The 20,983-nt window shown below is 43.3% G+C and overlaps 1 protein-coding gene across 1 annotated transcript in view; it reads left to right on the top strand.

Annotated features, from left to right (window-relative positions):
• The window catches only part of LOC307178207 (antizyme inhibitor 1-like), a gene marked incomplete at its 3' end in the record, with an annotated part of 140,352 nt that overhangs the window by 86,659 nt on the left and 32,710 nt on the right, over positions 1 to 20,983 (top strand).

The following is a 20,983-nucleotide window of genomic DNA, read 5'->3' as shown; positions in this document are numbered from 1 at the left end:
ATATATATCCAAAGAAAACGAAAACACTACTTTGAAAAGATACAGGCACCCTAGTATTCATGGCAGTATTATTTACAATTGTCAAGATACGGAAGCAACCTAAGTGTCCGTCAACAGAGGACTGGATAAAGAAGATGTGAGATTCATACATACATATATGTGTATATGTGTGTGTGTGTGTGTGTGTGTACACACACAATGGAATACTACTCAGCCATAAAAAGAATGAAAATTTGCCAGTTGCAACAACATGGATGGACCTGGAGGGTATTATGTTTAGTGAGGAAGGTCAGATAGAGACATACAAATGCTGTATGTTATCACTTATATGTGGAATCTAAAAAATGAAACAAACTAGTGAACATAACAAAAAAGAAACAGACTCGCAGATATAGAGAACAAACTAGTGGTTACCAGTGGGGAGAGGGAAGGGGGGAGGGGCAAGGTAGGGGTAGGGGATTAAGAGGTACAAACTACTATATATAAAATAAATAAGCTGAATACTGTATACTGCAGCACAGAGAATATAATATAGAGCCAATATTTTATAATAACTATAAATGGACCTTTAAAAATTGTGAATTGCTATGTTGTACACCTGAAACATAATATTGTAAATCAACTATACCTGAATAAAAAAAAAAGTAAAAGAAAATACCTAAAAAAAAAAAAAAAAAGGCTTCCAGGAGAAACTAGTAAAGGGACCAGGGGGAGCAGGACAGGGCAGGGAAGGCACCAAGCAAGGATGCTATTCCAGGTGACATCCCAGCCTCCGCCTGGTCCCTCTGGGAGCTCTGGAGCATAAATGACACGGCTGACTCTGTCCAAGCTCTAGGCAGGGACCTGGCCCTTCACAGTCCCACTCAGTGTCTGCAGGCTGTTGCAAGGCAGGTGACTTGGACCCCAGGTACTTCTGACTTTCTGCGTGGTGGTGGCAGGGCTCTCCATAATATCGCAAGTACCAGCTGTCAGAAACAAGACAAGGAGGGAGGTGCACAGTAGCAGTGACAGGTATCCGGGCAGAGCGCCAACAGTACCTACAGATAGCGGGGCGGGGCAGGGCATGGGATGTCTTCAGTACCCGAGTAAGCAGTCCAGACTGGGTCCTCTGTTCAACTGGAAGCCCTTATAATTCCTGAGCAGCTGGATGGCACAGGGAAAGAGAAAGATGAACCCAACGGTGATGCTCAAGGAGATGGAGGTGGCAGAGCCCAGAGACCGGGCAGGCCAGGTACGTGCTTCCCTTTAGGGCCTATGCACTGGCTGTTCCCCACCGCCTGGAATATTCTTCCCCCATGGATTGGTGAATTCCCTGACCTCCTTCAGGTTTTTGTTCAGATTCCATCTTCTCGCCGAGGTCTACCTTGACCCCTCCCCTGATTTCCGCACTGTGCTCTCCTGTACCCTGTGCTCCCAGTTTCCTTTATTCTGCTCTGCAGTTTCATTTTTCTATAGCACTTAGGACCTTTCAGCACACTTTGTAACTTACCTATTTATTGCATCTATTGTTAGTTGTCTCTCCTTGTGATGGGAGCTCTGTGTGGACAAGGACCTCTGTTTTGCTCACCAGAGGTAGGGTGGAGGCTGCCAGGGAAGGAGCTAGATGGGAAGGCTTGGACCTCAGAAATATCTTGGGGAAGAAGTAACAGGGCTGGAATGGTTGAGTGGAAGGAGAATACAAGAAGGATCATGAAGATTTGGGCAAGGAAAGTAGAGTGATGCTGTGTCACTGGTGCGTGGCTCGGCCCCGGGGCAGGATTCCAGGTGGAGCATGTTGGAAGAATACACAATGCAGTGACGGTCTAGGGAGCAGGTTTTCCCAGGAGTGGGCAGGGGAGTGGGGAAGGGGAAGTCTGCTCTCCGATGCACTGGGGCCTGAGCCTGACTCCTGTGCTGGGGACAGCCAGGTGCACAGCAGGGCGGACAGAGGATTTTCCCACCCTCCTGCCTGTGGCCTCCTTCCTGCTGACGGGGCTGCTGGGATAATGAGTGGCCCCTGGGGCCTTTCATCTGTACACAGCCCTTGGCACCAGCAGCCAAGCCCCCTGGCATGGTCGGGGAGCAGCACTGAGCATCCAGCCAGCTAGTAGTGAGTGTGTGTGAGTATGAGGGAAGCTGGGGACAGCCCCTACTGGGACGGGGATACCCACCTTTGGAGCTACCTGGAGTTCAGAAGCCTCAGGTAAGTCTGAGGAGCTGGGGTGGGGCAGCTGTAGCCTGGTGGCATCGTTTGTTACTGTTCTCCTGAAAAATTAGCCAGGGGAGTCCTGCGCTGGGGGGGACAGTTCAGAGACTGCCTCAGTCACTGATCTTTCTTTCTACCCCAAACCCGGGACACATGGTCTGGACAGCAGAGGGAGGGGTGCCTCAGGCAGAAGCTCCAGGAGCTGTGTTTGCCTTGGCAGCAGGAGAGGGCTTTCCCCACGTGTCTGGGGGCCACGAGCCCCGACATCTAGCAGGAAATGGCACCCCAGGCACAGGGGAGAGTCTTTTGAGGCAGACACTGGCAACGCTCGCAGCCACAAGCATCGTCATGGGAAGAAGTGGTTGAGGGGGCCAGAGTGGGAGGGGAGGATCGGGACAGATGCCCTGTGGAAACTGGCTGGTGAGCATAGTCGAGATGGCTCTCGGAGCCTTTCCCCTGTGGTTGGGAAGACCCTGTGAGGACCAGAGGCCTGCCAGAGCCTTTGAACTTGGGGTTATTGTTGTCACTCTGACTCCACATCCACCGGCTGGTGAGAGCTGGGGTAAAGGCTGTCACATGGAGCCTGGGATTGGTGTCCCCAGAGAATGAGCCTCCCCATTCCCTGCCCTGGACCATAGTCTCATTTGACTGTCCTCTGTGGATGTTTTATTCCCATCTTACACCTTTGGTTTTAGGGTCGAGGGAGAGGACTGATACCTTGCACGTATTACAGCTGGTGTGTTGCATCTTCCCCTCCCCCTCCCCTTTTCTTACTACAGGGGCTCTGATGTTCTCTGATCCCTGTTATCAGACACTGGGCGATGCCCTGTGCTATAAGTTGACTAGATCCACTTGGGTTGCAGGTTGCATGAGACCCAGTTATCTCAAGGGTAGGACTCAATATCTCCAATTGACTGATTTGACCTGTGGCACTTCGAGGGTTCCCAGCATCATCTAGTCATTTTCCTCTGCTTTCTCCAGTAATCTCCCCGCTTTTCTCCCATCTCTTGAGAGGTCAGCCACCACACTGCTGCCACAAATCTAATCCTGCAGGGAAGGCATTCACAGGAGCTGCTGCAGGAGGAGAGGGCATCCTGCACGTGGGTGGGCTAAGGGGCAGACTGCAAAGGCAAGGAGCAGCAGTGTGAGCCCTGACCCTGCCACCCATTTGCTGTGTGACCCCAGGCAATTTACCTCACTTCTCTGAACCGGAGACTTCTTCTCACGAAAATGGAAGAGAAAACGTATGCCTTTAGGTTGGGTAACTGAAGAGATGATAAACTAATACTGATACTAGTAATTATATCTAACATCCCTTAAAGGCCTATTTTGTGCCAGGTACTTACCTGTATCCTCTATAATTCTCACAACAGCCATTTGAAGTACTTTTAGCTCAAGTTTATAAGTGAAAGGATGATGGTTTGGAGGCCGGCATCCCTTAAAACTTCCACCTCTTTCCATTACGTGATCCTGTGTCTGTATTGAAGGAGGTACCCCTCTGCCTAACACATCCTATTAGCTCCTTTTAGGGGTGAGCCCCACCTGGTCTCAGGACACCCCGACTTCCTGGGATGGATCTGCATCTCCTGCCTCCCCCATCCCCGGAGAGTTGTCGTTCAAGGGTATTGCGGTATCACCTTCAGCCTGTGGAGACCCTGGTGCTCCTCAGGATTGAGGCAGATTCATAGCAAGATTTAGAATTTGTCAAAGATCTCTGGCCTGGTGCCCGATCCAAAGTGCTGCTTCAGAAACTCTGCTTCCAGTTGAACTGTCACCATCTCATCCCTCCTTTCACGTTCTCTCTTTCCCGTCTTGGGCTTCAAGATTTTTTCCCTTAGTTTGTTCCAGGACCACCTTGGACATTTGTTTTTGTGGTGCACTGCAACCTTGAAAACCATTTAGGAAGCTTGGCCCCCTCAGAGGGGTACCGAATGCACAGTTGTAGAAAAATATGAATAAAAAATAAATCAAAGTTTGAAGCTCTCCACATGAACTTGATTTGGGATAATAATTATGTTTGTACTAGTTAGTGTAAGGAACGGCACCAAAAACGGAGGAGAGCTTAAACAAGCTTTATTTGGGAACGCTCCCGGGCGAGGTTCACTGGTCCGAGAGAAAGGGGCCAGAGAAGACGCGTCCGGGTGTGGGCGCGAACAAAATTTATAGGGGAAGAAGGGTGTGGTGAATCCGGGAGGGCGCAGGGTATTCCTTATTTGGTGGTCTCTTCGGGTATCGTGGCAATATCTGGTGCCGGTTGCGTCAGTCTTGGGACTGTTAATCCTGCCCCTTGAAAGGCGGGAAGGCTCGGCCGGGTGGAAAGTCCCCAGGTCAGTTTCTGGAACTGGGTGGTCCGGAAAGTGTTGGTCTGATGCAACCTGTGAGTCTGACTGTGTTCCCCTCCCTCGGGCCAGTTGGCCTTACAGTTAGAAGTGAAAATAGCAGAGAGTCACTAGCTAACTACTTCAGAGATTGTTTCATAGGGGATGGGTAAGATATGGTAAATTAGCTTTTATATTTTAATTATTTTCAAATGCAACAAATACGATTCTGCTCCAGAACCATGAGAAATATGACTACTTATTTGTAATTTACTTTGCTTTCCTTGAAAATAGGGCTTTATTTCTCATAGAGCTTTCAGAAATCCTTACAAGTGCTTTTTTTTTTTTTAACATCTTTATTGGAGTATAATTGCTTTACAATGGTGTGTTAGTTTCTGCTTTATAACAAAGTAAATCAGTTATACATATACATATATTCCCATATCCCCTCCCTCTTGCGTCTCCCTCCACCCTCCCTATCCCACCCCTCTAGGTGGTCACAAAGCACCAAGCTGATCTCCCTGTGCTATGCGGCTGCTTCCCACTAGCTATCTACCTTACGTTTGGTAGTGTATATATGTCCATGCCACTCTCTCGCTTTGTCACAGCTTACCCTCCCCCCCCCCCATATCCTCAAGTCCATTCTCTAGTAGGTCTGTGTCTTTATTCCTGTCTTACCCCTGGGTTCTCCATATTATTTTCCTTAAATTCCATATATATGTGTTAGCATACGGTATTTGTCTTTCTCTTTCTGACTTACTTCACTCTGTATGACAGACTCTAGGTCCCTCCACCTCACTACAAATAACTCAATTTCGTTTCTTTTTATGGCTGAGTAATATTTCATTGTATATATGTGCCACTTTTGATAGACAACCGTGTGGAGCTCTTGGCAAAGAGAAAATGCATCACAGATCTGCCAGAGTAACTGAAAAGGAGATATTTATAACTAGGTGACAAATGAAAACTATTTCCACAGACAACCTGGGGTACAAATTTTATTGTCAAAAAGATTTCTAAAAAGTTATTAAAGACATCTGAATTAGAAGTAATAAAAGCTAGCTGAAAATCACAGTTAGCCTGAAATAAGAATCTCAATTTGAACAAGAAAAAGGCAGTTCAGTTGTGTGACAGAAACAATTCAGACAACCTTATGGGGCCTTAATAAAAGCCACTTTTCAAAATTTACATCTGATGTTTTTCCTCTTGTGTCTTCTGAGGACAGAGAAAAGCCAATGGGGGCGGAGACAGGACCAGTGAGGAGAGTGGTAGTATTTTGCCCACAGTCATCATTAATACAAGAGACTGTGAAACCAATTTTGTTTTTCTTCTTCTTTTTAAATTAATTTTTTTCAGGTGTACAGCAAAGTGATTCAGTTATACATACACATGTATCTATTCTTTTTCTATTCTTTTTCAAATTCTTTCCCCATTTAGGTTGTTACATAATATTGAGCAGAGTTCCCTGTGCTATACAGTAGATCCTTGTTGGTTATCCATTTTAAATATAGCAGTGTGTACATGTCAATCCCAAACTCCCTAACTATCCCTTCCCTCCACCCTTCTCCTTTGGTATCTGTAAGTTTGCATGGAACCAATTTTGAAAAAAGTTTTTGTATAAAGAAAGCAAAAAAAAAAAAGAAAGTTTTTTTTGGTCGGTCTCTATTTACACTAAATTTGTTTCCAACTTTCCAAGGGGGAGAGAATCGAAATATTTTGGAGGAGGCAGTGGTGTGAATGGCATGGGCTGTGGAGTCAAATTGCTTAGTTCCACGTCCATAGAGTGGATCTCATAACACTGTCCCTGTGGATTCTTCAAGGAGTACAGATGATGTATGTAAAGTACTCAGTACACAGTAGGTTCGTTTTAAATTACCACCAGGATTTGTATTGATGCTGATTTGTCAGGATTCTGACTCTATACTAAAGGAAGCATCATGCAGACAGGTTGAAGCAGGTGCTGTAGAAGAGAGTGGATCCTTCTGTCTAAGTGGTTCTCTAGGTCAAGTTGGGACACTCCTCACTTAATTAGAAAGGCCTGCAAGTACACCGATGAATAGTTGCGTGTCAACATTTCAAAGCTAGTTGACTCTGAGATATTTCTAGCTTGGAGATTACCACTAATTTAAACCTTGCACAAAATTCAGTGTGGTGGTTGAGAACTGGAGAAATTACGTGGCTTCTGATCGAGGCTTTTTTTCCGGACGCGCGGGCTCAGCGGCCATGGCTCACGGGCCCAGCCGCTCCGCGGCATGTGGCATCTTCCCGGACCGGGGCACGAACCCGTGTCCCCTGCATCGGCAGGCGGACTCTCAACCACTGCGCCACCAGGGAAGCACTGACCGAGGCTTTTTAATGGCAGCATTCTCCAGTCTCTGTTTCCCGGTCTGACTGGGCCACAGGAGAAAACTGATGCCTGTTCTGTCACAAGCCTTGCTCTGACTGTCAGTCAGAGTTCCCCTAAGAAGAAATGGAATTCTCCACACGTTAACTAAGGCATTCTGGGATGCAAAAGTCACATGAAGCTCAAAAAGCCACATCACAGAACTTTCTCTCCAGTGAATTTGTTGAATGAAAGTTGTCCTATAGTTCCAATACATAGGCCTCAAAGATGGGGCCCTCACTCCTGGAGGGACTCCCTCAGCAGCTGGTGTCAGCATGAAACATGAGCCCAGAAGAGCCAAGAAGTTCCAGCTCCCCAGAGCCAGGCTGTAGCTGCCACATTGCACTGGAGACCTGTGAAGACCACGGGTCCCTTCTCTAAGGCCATCAAGATGCCTGAATGGCCTCCTCCATCTCAGACATCATCTGATTAGTAGAAATAGCCTTGGTAGGAAATTCAGCTCTCAGTTGATTCAGATTTTGCCCCTAAAGGCCTGAGATAGCCTGAAAGAAACGTTTTATGTCAGTAGAGTATAAAATAACTAGAAATGGCAAGTTAAAAATCCCCCCCCCCTCAAAAAAAAATTTCCCCCACTATCCAAGGGGTTGGGGCTCAATAATAAAAATGAATTCAGTTTTAAAATTAAAAAGGTATATTTTTTTGCTGTTCACCAGAAACTATCACAACATTGTAATCAACTATACTCCAATATAAAATAAAGTTAAAAAAATTGAAATACTTTTTACACATCTAGGATTTGTATATAATTTTTGCACTTCTGGGTATATCAAGTAATAAAGGTAAAAGACATAAAAGAATGACTAGAGTGAGGGGAAAAATAATACAACATAGTTAAGACCAAACAGAAAGCTGGTATACTGCATACCCTAAATGCCTTCACAGTTAGAGAGTGGACTTCAAGTTTTGGCTCTGACCTTCTCTGTAGCCGGAGTAAAAAGAGAAGCACAGTGAGTCATAGGTGTCACATTTTCATAAGGTGAAAGAAGAACAGTTGCTCTGGAGAACGGTTTCCAGATACCAAAGATGGAGAAGACTGGAAGGTGCTGAGTGATGTAGTGGATGAATAACAATATGATGGGCACTTGTTAGTTCATTCAACAAATATTTATAGGATGTGCACAACATGCTTACCATGCCAGGGGCTGGGGATGAAACAAAGAGTGAGACTCAGGCCCTGCCCGCACAGAGCTCACAGTTGGATTGAGTTTCAGAGAGTTGTTTCCTATAGGTTTGTCCATGCAGGCTGGAGGCACAAACCTTAAAAGCAGTTCTGGCAAAAGAGGTTTTATTAGGGGTCACATTCATGTCGGTTGCGTTTGTAGCTCTTTAATCATCTTGTCTGGTATTTAAATTTGGTAGGAGCAGCTATGACACTGAAAAGGAATCCATTTCTTCCTTAAATGTTTATGAGCCCTTATTTGCGTCGTACTATGGGAGACCCTGAGAACATAAAGATAAGTATCAGATGGAGTCAAGGCTTTCTAGAACCTCCCATGGCCGTGAAGGTAACACACATAGGCAGGTGTATCAGAGTGGATTATGGTGGGTGCTATTACAGAGGTACCAGCTGAGGTTTCTGGAGATGTCTGATTCTCCCAGGGGGAGTCAAGGAGGGGTCTACCAAGAGGAGAAACTTGAGCTGAAGGGTCAGGAGCAACCCAGAGAACAACAGCAAACACTTGGTACTTACTTTGTCAGGAACTACTCAAAAAACACTGTGTGCATATAAAATGTGTTGAATTAACTCACAGTCCTCACAACAGCTCTGTGAAGTAGGTAGGACCATGATCCCCACCCCTTTCACGAATAAGGAGACCCAGGCACAGGGAAGCTAAGCAACATGCCCTGGATTTCCTTGTTGGGAAGTGATGTCAAGCCTGGAGCCCCTCATCCTTCTTGTCTCCCCTGGGTGACTTCTCTTGAGGCCCCAGGTGAGGCTGGGCTTCCTGGCTGCAGGCTCTAACTGCACTGTATACTTTTCCTTCTTAGAACTCATTACGTAACTACACACTTATCCGTGAAATTATTTAATGTCTGCTTCTCCCTGTAGACCACAATCTCCATTGGGGCAGAATTACTGTGTGTGCATCTGTTTTTCTATTTAATCTCTAGTGCAAGAGTTTGGCACACGTAAGGCACTCCGCAAATATTCGTTGCCTGAGTGGAGCCTGGAAAGGGCCTGCGCTGCATGAACGATGTGTGGTCAAAACCCAAGGTGGCAGGGAGGTGGGAGCAGGCTGTGGAGGTACTTGGGACAAACCTACAAATTATGCCTGCCACCTATACGGATGCGTCTCTTTTTGTTGTTTGCTTTAAAATAAACCTCAGCCTGGATGACCCACCCAGGAAGGTAAGCTGTTTACTTTGCTGGGGCAGAGGCGAGAAACAGGGAAGGAGCTTGGACAGGGCCAATTTGCATTCTTTGACAGCCTTGGCCTATCGGATGTTTCCTGAACCAGATTAGGGGTGCAGAACCTGCAGGAACAGGTTTTTATATCTTTTATTTCTTAGATGTTTATTTAACTAGAGTTGCTTTACAATATTGTGTTAGTTTCAGGTGTTTAGCAAAGTGATTCAGTTATATATATATCCATATATTCAGATTATTTTCCATTATAGGTTATTACAAGATATTGAATATAGTTCCATGTGTTTACCTATTTTACGTATAGTGGTGTGTATCTATCAATCCCACACTCCTAATTTATCCCTCCCCCTCCCATTTCCCCATTGGTAACCACAAATTTGTTTTATCTGTGAGTCTGTTTCTGTTTCGTAAATAAGTTGATTTGTATTATTTTTTTAGATTCCATATTTTGATATCTTAATTCTCTTTTCCTCCTTCAGTCTCTAGGAGACAGATGCAGAAAGGACCTCGTGCTGGGAGGTGGCTTGTGACATGCCTTCCTTTGTTCCCTCCTTTCCCAGCCTTTCGGGAAAGTCCCTCCAGCTCGATGTGGGAGGGGATGCTTCTCTCTTGCTGCTGCAGGGATGGCAGGAATGGGCTGGTTTCCCGTCCTGTGACACCATGTCATTTTTCCTTTGCATCCTGAGCTTCTGCTGCCTCCTACTTTCTATTTCCAGGGGAGGATGGCAGCAGTCTGTATTTGGTGGGATGTTCTGCTTCTCTTTGGCACATTTGACTCAGTGAGGCTGTGTTAATTGGACAAGTTCAAGAGCCCGGAAACTGGCAACTGAAGTTTTGTGGACTTTGCTACTTCTGTACCCCGGGGGGCTGCCAGGGATAACCTGGCTATTTTGGGCTCAGTTCTTCCTGCCATTTGCATGATGAGGAGCTCAGCTTCTCTCAGGAAGAACTGGCTAAGGAAAGAATTGACTGTATAGTTCTTTGCCTTAAATGTCCCCATTAGTCCTCTGAGTCAAATTAATTTATTTGTTCAGTGAGTGGTTGTTTATCGAGTGTCTGCTAGGTGAATAGGTCTATAACAGTTACTAAAAAAGGAAGTCAACAGGGGTCCTCTGAAAATCACGGACAGTGTGGCCGAGGTTGGTGAGAGGACACAGAGATTGAATATTTTGAGAGTGATCAGGATAGCCTTTATAGGGAGATGGAGTTTGAGTTAGACTCTTAAGGATGGATAGGATCTCGATTAGAGTGGACTTGGCTGGAGGGGGCTGTAGAATGAAATTCCAGGTGGAGGAGATTGTGTGAGCAAAGGTCAGGAGAAAGATGTATTTGGGGTCAGGCAACAGGATCCATATTCTTGGAGTGAAGAGTTGATGTGGTAGTGGTGGTGGGGAGATGAATTTAGAGATGAGGGCTGGGGCTAGACAGTGGGAATACTTTGGGGGTTACATGGAGAGCCATAGAGGATTTTACAGCAGGGATGCATTAGAATAAAACTTGGATTTTAGGAAGCATCTTCCATGAGAAGTATCTTCTGGGGGATAAATTAAAGGGAGGAGAAACTGAAAGCAAGGAGACCAATTCAATTCAAGTCAGTAATACTAGCTAACACTTGCACAATGCTTATTGTGTACCAGGCATTGTTCTGTGTATTTCACATATATTAAATCATTTCATCTTCACAACACTCCCCTGTGTTTGATACTCTTATCTTTGTGTTACAGGCAAGAACACAAATGCATAAGGAAGTTAAGTGAGTTGTCTAAGGTCATATAGCTAGTGAGTTGTGGAGTCAGGATTTGAACACAGGCAGTTGGCCTCCAGTGTTACGTACTCTTGATACTGCACTATGTATTTTCCCTAGATGTATTGAACCCCAACAATGTGCAAGGAGCTGCTAGCAACATATAAATGTAAATAAAATACACATAGTTTTGTTCTTCATTACTTAGTTAAGAGGTAAATATTTTGATAGTTCAGATGATAATTAAGTCTTAAACTATGTAATTAAAAAAGGGAATAATGGACAGAACTTGGTGCTAGATTTGCTGGGAAGCTTAAGAACACTTAAAATCTGGAATCTTGGGCTGATCCTTTCTTCAATTTACTCATTCATAATATGGGTATAATAATGACAGAGATTTTGCTTCTGGTCAAGGTGGAGTAAAAGGGATCATACTTAACTTACACTTGAAACACCAAAATTCAGAAACAACATATGAAATAATTATTTGCAAGAAATTAGGCACCAGGCAGAAAAAGACAGTAATTCTTTTTTTTTAAACAAGATATTGAGTACAGTTCCCTGTGTTGTACAGTAGGTCCTTGTTGTTAGCCTGTCTTATATATAGTAGTGTGTATATGTTAACCCCAAACTCCTAATTTATCTCTCCCCCTGCCTCCCCCACTATCCCCTTTGGTAACCATAAGTTTGTTTTCTGTGTTTTTGAGTCTATTTCTATTTTTTAAATAAATTCATTTGTATCATTTTTTTAGATTCCACATATAAGTGATATCATATGATATTTGTCTTTCTCTGTCTGACTTACTTCACCTAATGTGATAATCTCTAGGTCCATCCATGTTGCTGTAAATGGCATGATTTCATTCTTTTTTATGGCTGAGTAATATTCCTGTGTGTGTGTGTGTGTGTGTGTGTGTGTGTGTGTGTGTACACACATATACCACATCTTCTTTATCCATTCATCTGTTGATGGACATTTAGTTTGCTTCCATGAGAAAAAAGTAATTCTAGAGGGATGAGAAACACATGAGGTGGACTCTATCATTGTCCCAGCTTACTGTCTTGAGAGAGTTTCCAGGCCACATACAAGGAAGGGAAACCCAGGTAGATCCCAGCCGACTCCCTGAATTGAAGAGACAAAGCTGAGAGTCCAGGGAGAGGAAGGCAGTTAGAGTTCTCACGACAGAGTAACAGAGAAGAGAAAGTTGCAAAGAGAGGACTCCAGGAGTTTGTAGAGAATCCCTTTTGAGCTTTCAGCTGAGTACTTATGAGTACATGTGTGTGAGGAAACTAACCAAGGCTGGGGAAAGAATCACCGAAAGGATTAGAGGTAACAGTGCCCAGCACTCACACAGGTCCAGAAATAGTACCTGTTCTCAGTAGCCCAGCTGGAAACCTCAAGATTCAAGGGCATTGCTCTGGTTCCTCATAACAAATTTTAAAAGCAAGACACAAAAGGATTGAACAGTTTCCAAGGTGCTGCATCCCAGGAAAAAACTCACAAATAATTATGGGGAAAATGTTTTCAACATCCAATAAGGTAAAATTGACAGTATCAGCCATTCAATCAAAAATTACCAGGCATGGGCTTCCCTGGTGGCGCAGTGGTTGGGAGTCTGCCTGCCGATGCGGGGGACACGGGTTCGTGCCCCGGTCCGGGAGGATCCCACATGCCGCAGAGCAGCTGGGCCTGTGAGCCATGGCCGCTGAGCCTGTGCGTCTGGAGCCTGTGCTCCGCAACGAGAGAGGCTACAACAGTGAGAGGCCCGCGTAATGCAAAAAAAAAAAAAAAAAAAAAAAAAAAAATTACCAGGCATGCAAAGCAGCAGAAAAATACAACCCACAATGAGATAAATTTATGAACTGAAACTGACCCGTAACTGACCTGGATGTTCGAATTAGCAAACAAAGCCATTAAAAATAGTTATAACTGTATTCCATATGTTCAACAAGTTAATTAGAGACATGGAAGATATAAAAATCCATCTTCTAAAAATGAGAACTACAATGTGTGAGACGAAAAATACACTCGATGAGACTAATGGTAAGTTAGACCTTGCAGAAGGAAAATTTTGTGAACTTGAAGTCCTAGCAACAGAAAATATCCAAAATGAAACACAGGAATAAGAGAGAATTTTTTTAAAAAGAGCGGAGCATTCGTTAGCTGTGAACAACTTCAAGTGGCCTAACATACATGTAACTGGTGTCCACAAAGGAGAGGAGAGGGAGAAGGGACAGAAAAAATATTTGAAGAAATAATGGGTGAAATTTTCAAATTTGATGAAAATGATAAATTCAGAAATCCAAGAAGCTCACAAACCTCAATCACAAGGAACCTGAAGAAAACTATACCAAGGCACATCATAATCAAATGCTCAAAACCACTGGTAAAGAGAAAGTACTAAAAGGTACCAGAGGAAAAAGATATGTTATGTATAGAAGAACAAAGGTAGGGATGACAGCAGATACCTTTTGGAAACAATGCCAATGAAAGGTTGTGGAACATCTTTGAAAGAAAATTATCCCTGTCAACTTAGAATTTTACGTCCAGAGAAAGTATCTTTCAAAAATGAAGGAAAAATAAAGACTTTTTCAGACATATAAATGCTGAAAGAATTCATCACCAGCAGAACCACACTATAGGAAGTGTTAAAGGGGGTTCTTCAGGCAGAAGGAGCAGGATACCAGGTGGAATTCTGGATCTACACGAAGGAATGAAGAACACCAGAAAAGGTACCTACATCGATAAATATATAAGACTTTTTACTTATTATTTAAATCTCTTTAAAAGAAAAAGTGTTTAAACAAAAGTAATAACAATGTAGTGTGACGTTTGTAATGTATATAAAAATCTAAGTCATAACAACAACAAAAAAGATTGGGAGAGGAGAAATGGAAATGTACTATTGTAAGGTTCTTATATGTGAGTGGTAGCACTTGAAGGTAGACTGTCCTAAGGGAAATATGTATACTATAAATCTTAAAGTGACCACTAGAATAACAAAACAAAGATCTAGTAAACTAATCACAGAAATAAAAAATCATACCAAATGTTCAGTTTATCCAAAAGAAGGCAGGGGAAAAAAAAGAGGAGTCAAAGAACAGATGGGACAAAAAGAAAAAGGAGTCAAAGAACAGATGGGACAAATAGAAAAAGAAAAACAAGATAATAGAGTCAAACCCAGATACATCAATAAACACCCCAGTTTGGGGCTTCCCTGGTGGCGCAGTGGTTGAGAATCTGCCTGTTAATTCAGGGGACACGGGTTCGAGCCCTGGTCCGGGAAGATCCCACATGCCACGGAGCAACTAGGCCCGTGAGCCAGAACTGCTGAGCCTGCGCGTCTGGAGCCTGTGCTGCGCAACGAGAGAGGCCGCAATAGTGAGAGGCCCGCGCACTGCAATGAGGAGTGGCCCCCGCTTGCCACAACTAGAGAAAGCCCTCGCACAGAAACGAAGACCCAACACAGCCCTAAATAAATAAATAAATTTAAAACAAACAAACAAACAAAAAAAAACACACCCCAGTTAAAAGACAGAGATCGTTAGACTGGAGGAAAAGGCAAGAGCTAGCTCATATTACATAGGAGAAATCCACTGAATATAAAGACACAAACTTGATAGCCTTGAACGCCTATATGAGAAAATTAAGGTCTCAATGCAGTGACTTCAGCTTCTATCTTAAACTAGAAAAAGAAGAGCAAGGTAAACCCAAAGTAAGCAGAAGAAAATAAATCATAAAGATCAGAGCAGAAATTAATTACACGGAAAACAGAAAAATAAGGAAAAATTAATGCACCCAAATGCTAGTTCTTTGGGAAGGTCAATAAAATTGATAAACCTGTAGGCAGACTGATCAGGAAAAAAATGAGAAGAAAACAAAAATTACCAATATCAGGAATGAGAAAGGTGACGTCACTGTAGAGTCAACAAATATTGAAAGGATAATAAGAATAATATTATGAACAACTTTCTGCCAATAAATTCAACAACTTAGATAAAATCAACAAATTCCTTGAAAGGTACAAACTACCAAAGCTAATTTAAAAAGAAATAGATAACCTGAATAAGTTGCATAGGTATTAAAAATGTAATATTTGGTTAGAAACGTTTCCACAAAGATAACTCCAGGCCCAGATAATTTCACTGGTGAATTCTCCCAAATATTTAAATAAGAATTCCATACAAACTCTTTCAGAAGATTGAGGAGGAAGGAATACTTCCCAACTAATCTTGTGAAGCCAGCATTACACTGATACAAAAACCAAAGACATCCCAAGAGAAGAAAACTGTAGATCAATATCCTTCGTAGACATAGTTGCAAAAATTCTGAAAAAAATTTTAGCAAACTGAATTCAGACAAGTGATAAATGAGCACATGAAAATATGCTGAACATCATCACTGGAGAAAGGCTAATTAAAACCTCAGTGAGGCACGGGTACATGTCTGTAAGAACGGCTAAAATTCAAAAGACTGATGATATGAAGTGTTGGTGAGAATGGGGAAGAACTGGAATTCCAAAGTGCTGATGGTGGGAATGTAAAGTGGTACGACATTAGAAAGGAGTTCAGTGTTTTTTTAAAAAAAACTAAACATATATCTGCAATATGATACAGCCATTCCACCCCTAGTGATTTATGCAAGAGCAATGAAAGCATATATCTGTCAATGAAAATTTAACTAGCTATCAAGCTAAGAAGAAAAAAGGGGAATTTTATTCGACCCAAACTGAGGATTATAACCCAGGAAGCAGCTTCTCAGAAAACTCTGAGAATTCTTCCACCTGTTAGAAGTCGAAGGCACAGCCATATACGTTTTTGAGACAAAGGATCGTCCATCAGAGTGACATACTGATATGTTACATAAAGGTCACCAAGGATACCTAGTCGGGGTAGGCACATACAAAGCGAGCAGCAAGTCACCATGAGAGCTGGGAAAGAACACTATTCTTTTAAGAAGTTACATTGCTAGAGCACAAGAAAGAAAAAGAAGATCTTTGTGGTTGAGCAGGCACTCCCGTCTTTGAGGAGCTCTGGTTAATGTATAATGCAAATGCACACTGCACAGCAGGGAGGGAGGAGGCCCAAACACACACACAGAATTTTGTTTAATTTATTCTTGTTGTGCCTTAAAATATACATTTTATTTCATCATATCTGTATAATGATTTGCATACAAATGTTCCTAGAAGCTTTATTTGTAATAGCCCCAAGGTGGAAACTCCAAATATTCATCGACAGATGATGGACAAACTGGTACATCAATACAATGGAATACTACTCAGTAATAAAAAGGAAATATTGACACAAGTGACAACGTGGGATTAATTTCAAAATAATCATGCTGAGTGAAAGAAGCCAGACAAAAATGAGTATATAAAGTATGATTCCATTTATGTAAAATTCTAGGAAATGCACACGAATGTAGTGACAGAAAACAGATCAGTGGTTTCCAGGAGAGGATGGAGAAGTGGGGTGGGATGAGTTAGAGATTACCAAGGGACCCCAAGGCAGCATTTTGGGATAATGGATGTGTTCGTTATCTTGATTTTGGTAATGGTTTCATATTTATTCAATTCTGCTTCAGTAAGCCTGTTAAAAATAATACTGACCACCTAAGTGATTAAGAAGATGACATGTGAAAGTCTTTTATATACTGTATAACACCACAGAAAAGTTAGTTTTCAATTATATTTAAGGAATTAATTAAAGAAGACTGTGTGTTTATAAGCTTAGGAAATTGGAATGGTGATGGTAGGAGTAGCAGAAATAAGGGAGAAAGGAATAGGAACTGGTTTGCAAAAGATAGTGATTTCTGTTTTGCCAAACGTGACCTATAGGTGGGAACACCCAGGAGCTAGTTGGGAATGTGGCGCTGCAGCCGCAGAGGTGAGCGCTGCCACATGTGTGTGTAGATGGGCTCAGAGGTGAGAGCCGGAGACAGGAGAGTGGAGGAGATACCTGGAAGGATAGCAGGGAGCGAGGGAAGAGTAGAAGTCTGCAGACACTCCCAGCAAATTTTATAATAGTAATTGGGGACAGGGGCTGTTGGGATAGGGCAATTAGAGGTCGTCTGAAATGGTGACATTTGAGCTGAACCAGCCGTGTGGAGATCAAAAGGAACAGTGTCCGTTCTCTACATTTGCGTCTTTATTCCTGTCCTGCCCCTAGGTTCTTCAGAACTGTTTTTTTCAGACTCCATATATATGTGTTAGCCACATAGCACAGGGAGATCAGCTTGGTGCTTTGTGACCACCCAGAGGGGTGGGATAGGGAGGGTGGGAGGGAGACACAAGAGGGAGGGGATATGGGGATATATGTATATGTATATCTGATTCACTTTGTTATACAGCAGAAACTAACACACCATTGTAAAGCAATTATACTCCAATAAAGGGGTTAAAAAAAAAAAAAAAAGGAACAGTGTTTCCAGGCAGAGGGGCAGCAACTGCAGAGGCCTGGAGATGGGAAAGACCTTGACGTGTTCTAGGAGCTGTTTTTGGAGACCAGTGTGGCTCACGTTGGTCAGGAAGGAGGAAGGTAGCATGACCTGGTTGGGCTGGAAGGCTGCAGTGAGTTTCATTCAAGGACACCCCCAGGATTTATTTATCCTATGATTGGAAGTTTATACCTTTTGATCATCTTCACTCATTTTGCACCCCTCCCAGCTCCCACCCCCTCTCCTACCTCCAGCAACCACCAATCTGTTCTCTGTATTTATGAGTTTTTTTTTTAACATTTCACATACAAGTGAGTTCGTACAGTATTTGTCTTTCTGTCTTATTTCATTTAGCATAATGCTGTGAAGTTCCATCCATGTTGTTGTAAATGGCAGGATATCCTTTTTTCTGCCTGAATAATATTCCATTGTATGTATATACCACATCCTATTTATCCATTCATCCATAGATGGACACAGGTTGTTTCCGTGTCTTGACCAATGTAAATAATGCTGCAGTGAACATGGGGCTGTCTATATATTTTGGAAATAGTGATTTCATTTGCTTGGAATAAATACCCAGAAGTGGAATTGCTGGATCATATGGTAGCTCTATTTTAATTTTTTGAGGAAACTTTATATTGTTTTCCTTAGTGGCTGCACCAATTTATATTCCCACCAACAGTGTACAAGGGTTCTGTTTTTTCCACATCCTTGTCAACACTTGTTATTTATCTTTTGATTAGATGTGAGCTGATATCTTATTGTGGTATTGATTCGCATTTCCCTGATGATTAGTGATATTGAGCACCTTTTCCTGAACCTGTTGACCATTTGTATGTTTCCTTTGAAAAAAACATCTATTCAGATCCTCCACCTATTTTTAAATTGGATTTTGGTTTTTTTCCTATTGGTTGTATGAGTTCTTTATATATTTTGGATATTAATTCCCTATCGGATATATGATTAGCAAATATTTTCTCCCATTCAGTAGGTTGCCTCTTCATTCAGTTGATGGTTTCTCTTGCTGTGCAGAATGAAGCTTTTTAGTTTGATGTAGTCTTGCTTGTTTATTTTTGAATTGTTGCCTCCCCTGTGAATGTTGATTCAATTATCTCTGTATCCAGTATAAATGATGGGTTAGGAGTGGGGGGCACAAAGGAAATAGAGGGCACAAATGGAGCAGTTGGGAGTGCTTTGAATTAGGAAGGTATGTGTATTGAAATGCCTGTAGAGAACCACGACTCTGAGCACCATCTTAACTCTAACTTGCTTAAAATTTAAAACAGCCTATGGAGAGATATTCTCCTTTTAGGATCATCAGTCTGATTTTATTACAGAACTGTAGTTGGGAAATGAGTTTTTATTTTAGGAATTTTTTAGAATGTATCTGTGGAGGAAGCTGGCAAATGCTCATTAAACCCATTTCCTCTTCCACCTGGGCACACAGCTTGACTGCATTTCCCCGGTCCCCTTGCAGTGATGTGTGGCAGTGTGACTGAGCTCTGGCCAGTGGAATAGGGGCAGAAGTGCTGTGTGGCACCTTCTGGCCTGGCTGATAAAACTCCTGCATCCTTATCTAAGCTCTTTCTCTTCTTTGCCTGCTGGCTGCATGCCAGAGCTCCAGTGGAGAGCAGCCTTATCCAGTGGAACCTTCTACGATGATGAAATGTTCTAACTCTCTGCTGTCCAATATGGTAGCCGTGTGCTCACTGAGCATTTGAAATGTAGCTAGTCTGACTGAGGAGCTGAATTTTTTATTTTATTTACTTTTAATGAATTTAAATAGCCACAGAGGACTATGGCTACCGTACTGGATAGCCCAGCATTGTTTAGAGGGAGTCTGGTCCTTGAGTGGCTGGGTGGAGCAGAGTTCCAGCCTATCTGCATTACCTGGTAAAGTGCATGAGAAATAAATACTTACTGTGCTAAGACACTGAGGTACAGTATCTCTTCCATAAAGTGAGGGATACCTGCTGATTCAGCTACATTAAAAATTCATGTGGTATCCATCTTTAGCTGCTCATCAACAATGTGGCTGGACAAACTCAATATCTAATATCAAACCCAGTTATCTAGTGTCATTCTTAAATGGGCAATCCAATCTCCTTTCTCCTCTCTTGAGCTCCCAATCTTGCCCCACCCGATCTTGCTGCGGGGGTGTGGGGGGTGTGGGGGGTGTGGGGGTGGGAATGGAGCTCAGGAGGCAAACACTACTTCCTTTCCCTGCACAGGGTAGCAGAGACTGCTCCATCCTGGCTCACCATGTGGGCTCGGGCAAGTCACATTTTTTCTCTGGTTTGACTTCCTTACCCATAAAATTGTGATTTCTGGGTGTGCTCACCAACCTTTTTTTTTTTGTCCCTAAAATGCTTCTTTTAAATATCTGCTCTCTCGTGGATGGATAAACAAAATGTGGTCCATCCAAACAACAGAATATTATTCAGCCTTAAAAAGGAGGAAATTCTGACTCATGCTACAACATGATGCACCCTGAAGAGTTAGGCTGCGTGAAATAAGCCTGACACAGAAGGTCAAATCCTGTGTGATTCCAGTTATGAGGTATTCCAGTTGTCCAGTCATACGACAGAAAGTAGACTAGAGGTTCCCAGGGGCTGGGGAGGGGAGTTACCATTTATGTCTGGAGTTTCAGTTTGCGATGTTGGCAAAGTCTGGAAATAGACAGTATGATGGTTGCATGGCACTAAATGTACTTAATACCAATGATTTTTTAAAAATTAATTTATTTTTAGCTGTGTTGGGTCTTCGTTTCTGCGTGATGGCTTTCTCTAGTTGCGGTGAGTGGGGGCCACTCTTCATCGCGATGCGCGGGCCTCTCACTGTCGCGGCCTCTCTTGTTGCGGAGCACAGGCTCCAGACGCGCAGGCTCAGTAGTTGTGGCTCACGGGCCCAGTTGCTCCGCAGCACGTGGGATCTTCCCAGACCAGGGCTCGAACCCGTGTCCCCTGCATTAACAGGCAGATTCTCAACGACTGCGCCACCAGGGAAGCCCACCAATGATTTTTTTTAAAGCCACAATTAAAAATAAACACACAAAAAGGAAAAAATGATAAATATCTGCCCTCCTTCTGCCCCCTCTATTTCTCCTCCTCCTTTGAAAGTGTTCTCAGTCCCAGTGGCCCTGGCTCCAGCCACCCTGTGCCCACCCCACCACAGGCCCTTCCACATTCTGTTTTGTGCCCCTGTCTTCAGCCTTAGCTCTTAGCCCTCTTGCCTGGTTCACTGCTTTTGTTTTCTTTACCAACGATTACGTGCATACCTGCGATCGCTACCGCCTCACGCCTTGCTCACCTTCAGCCTCTCCAGCCCAGCTTTTGCCTCCACTTCTCTGCTGAGGTGGCTTTTAGGAATATCGCCATAATGATTCTCTGTTCAACTTCAGAAGGGTGGGCTCTGGGGACCGGGTGAGTCTCTTTTGTCTGGGCGCCTTAATCCTGTCACATGGCTTTTCTTCCCCACCTCTACATTCTAGGCTCTCACTTCCTGCACTCCCTGGGTGTCAGG

The sequence above is a fragment of the Stenella coeruleoalba genome (assembly GCF_951394435.1).
Source record: "Stenella coeruleoalba genome assembly, chromosome: 1".
Lineage (NCBI taxonomy): Eukaryota > Metazoa > Chordata > Mammalia > Artiodactyla > Delphinidae > Stenella > Stenella coeruleoalba.
The sequence above is the reverse complement of the archived record's forward strand: the minus strand, read 5'-3'. Positions and strand labels throughout refer to the sequence as shown.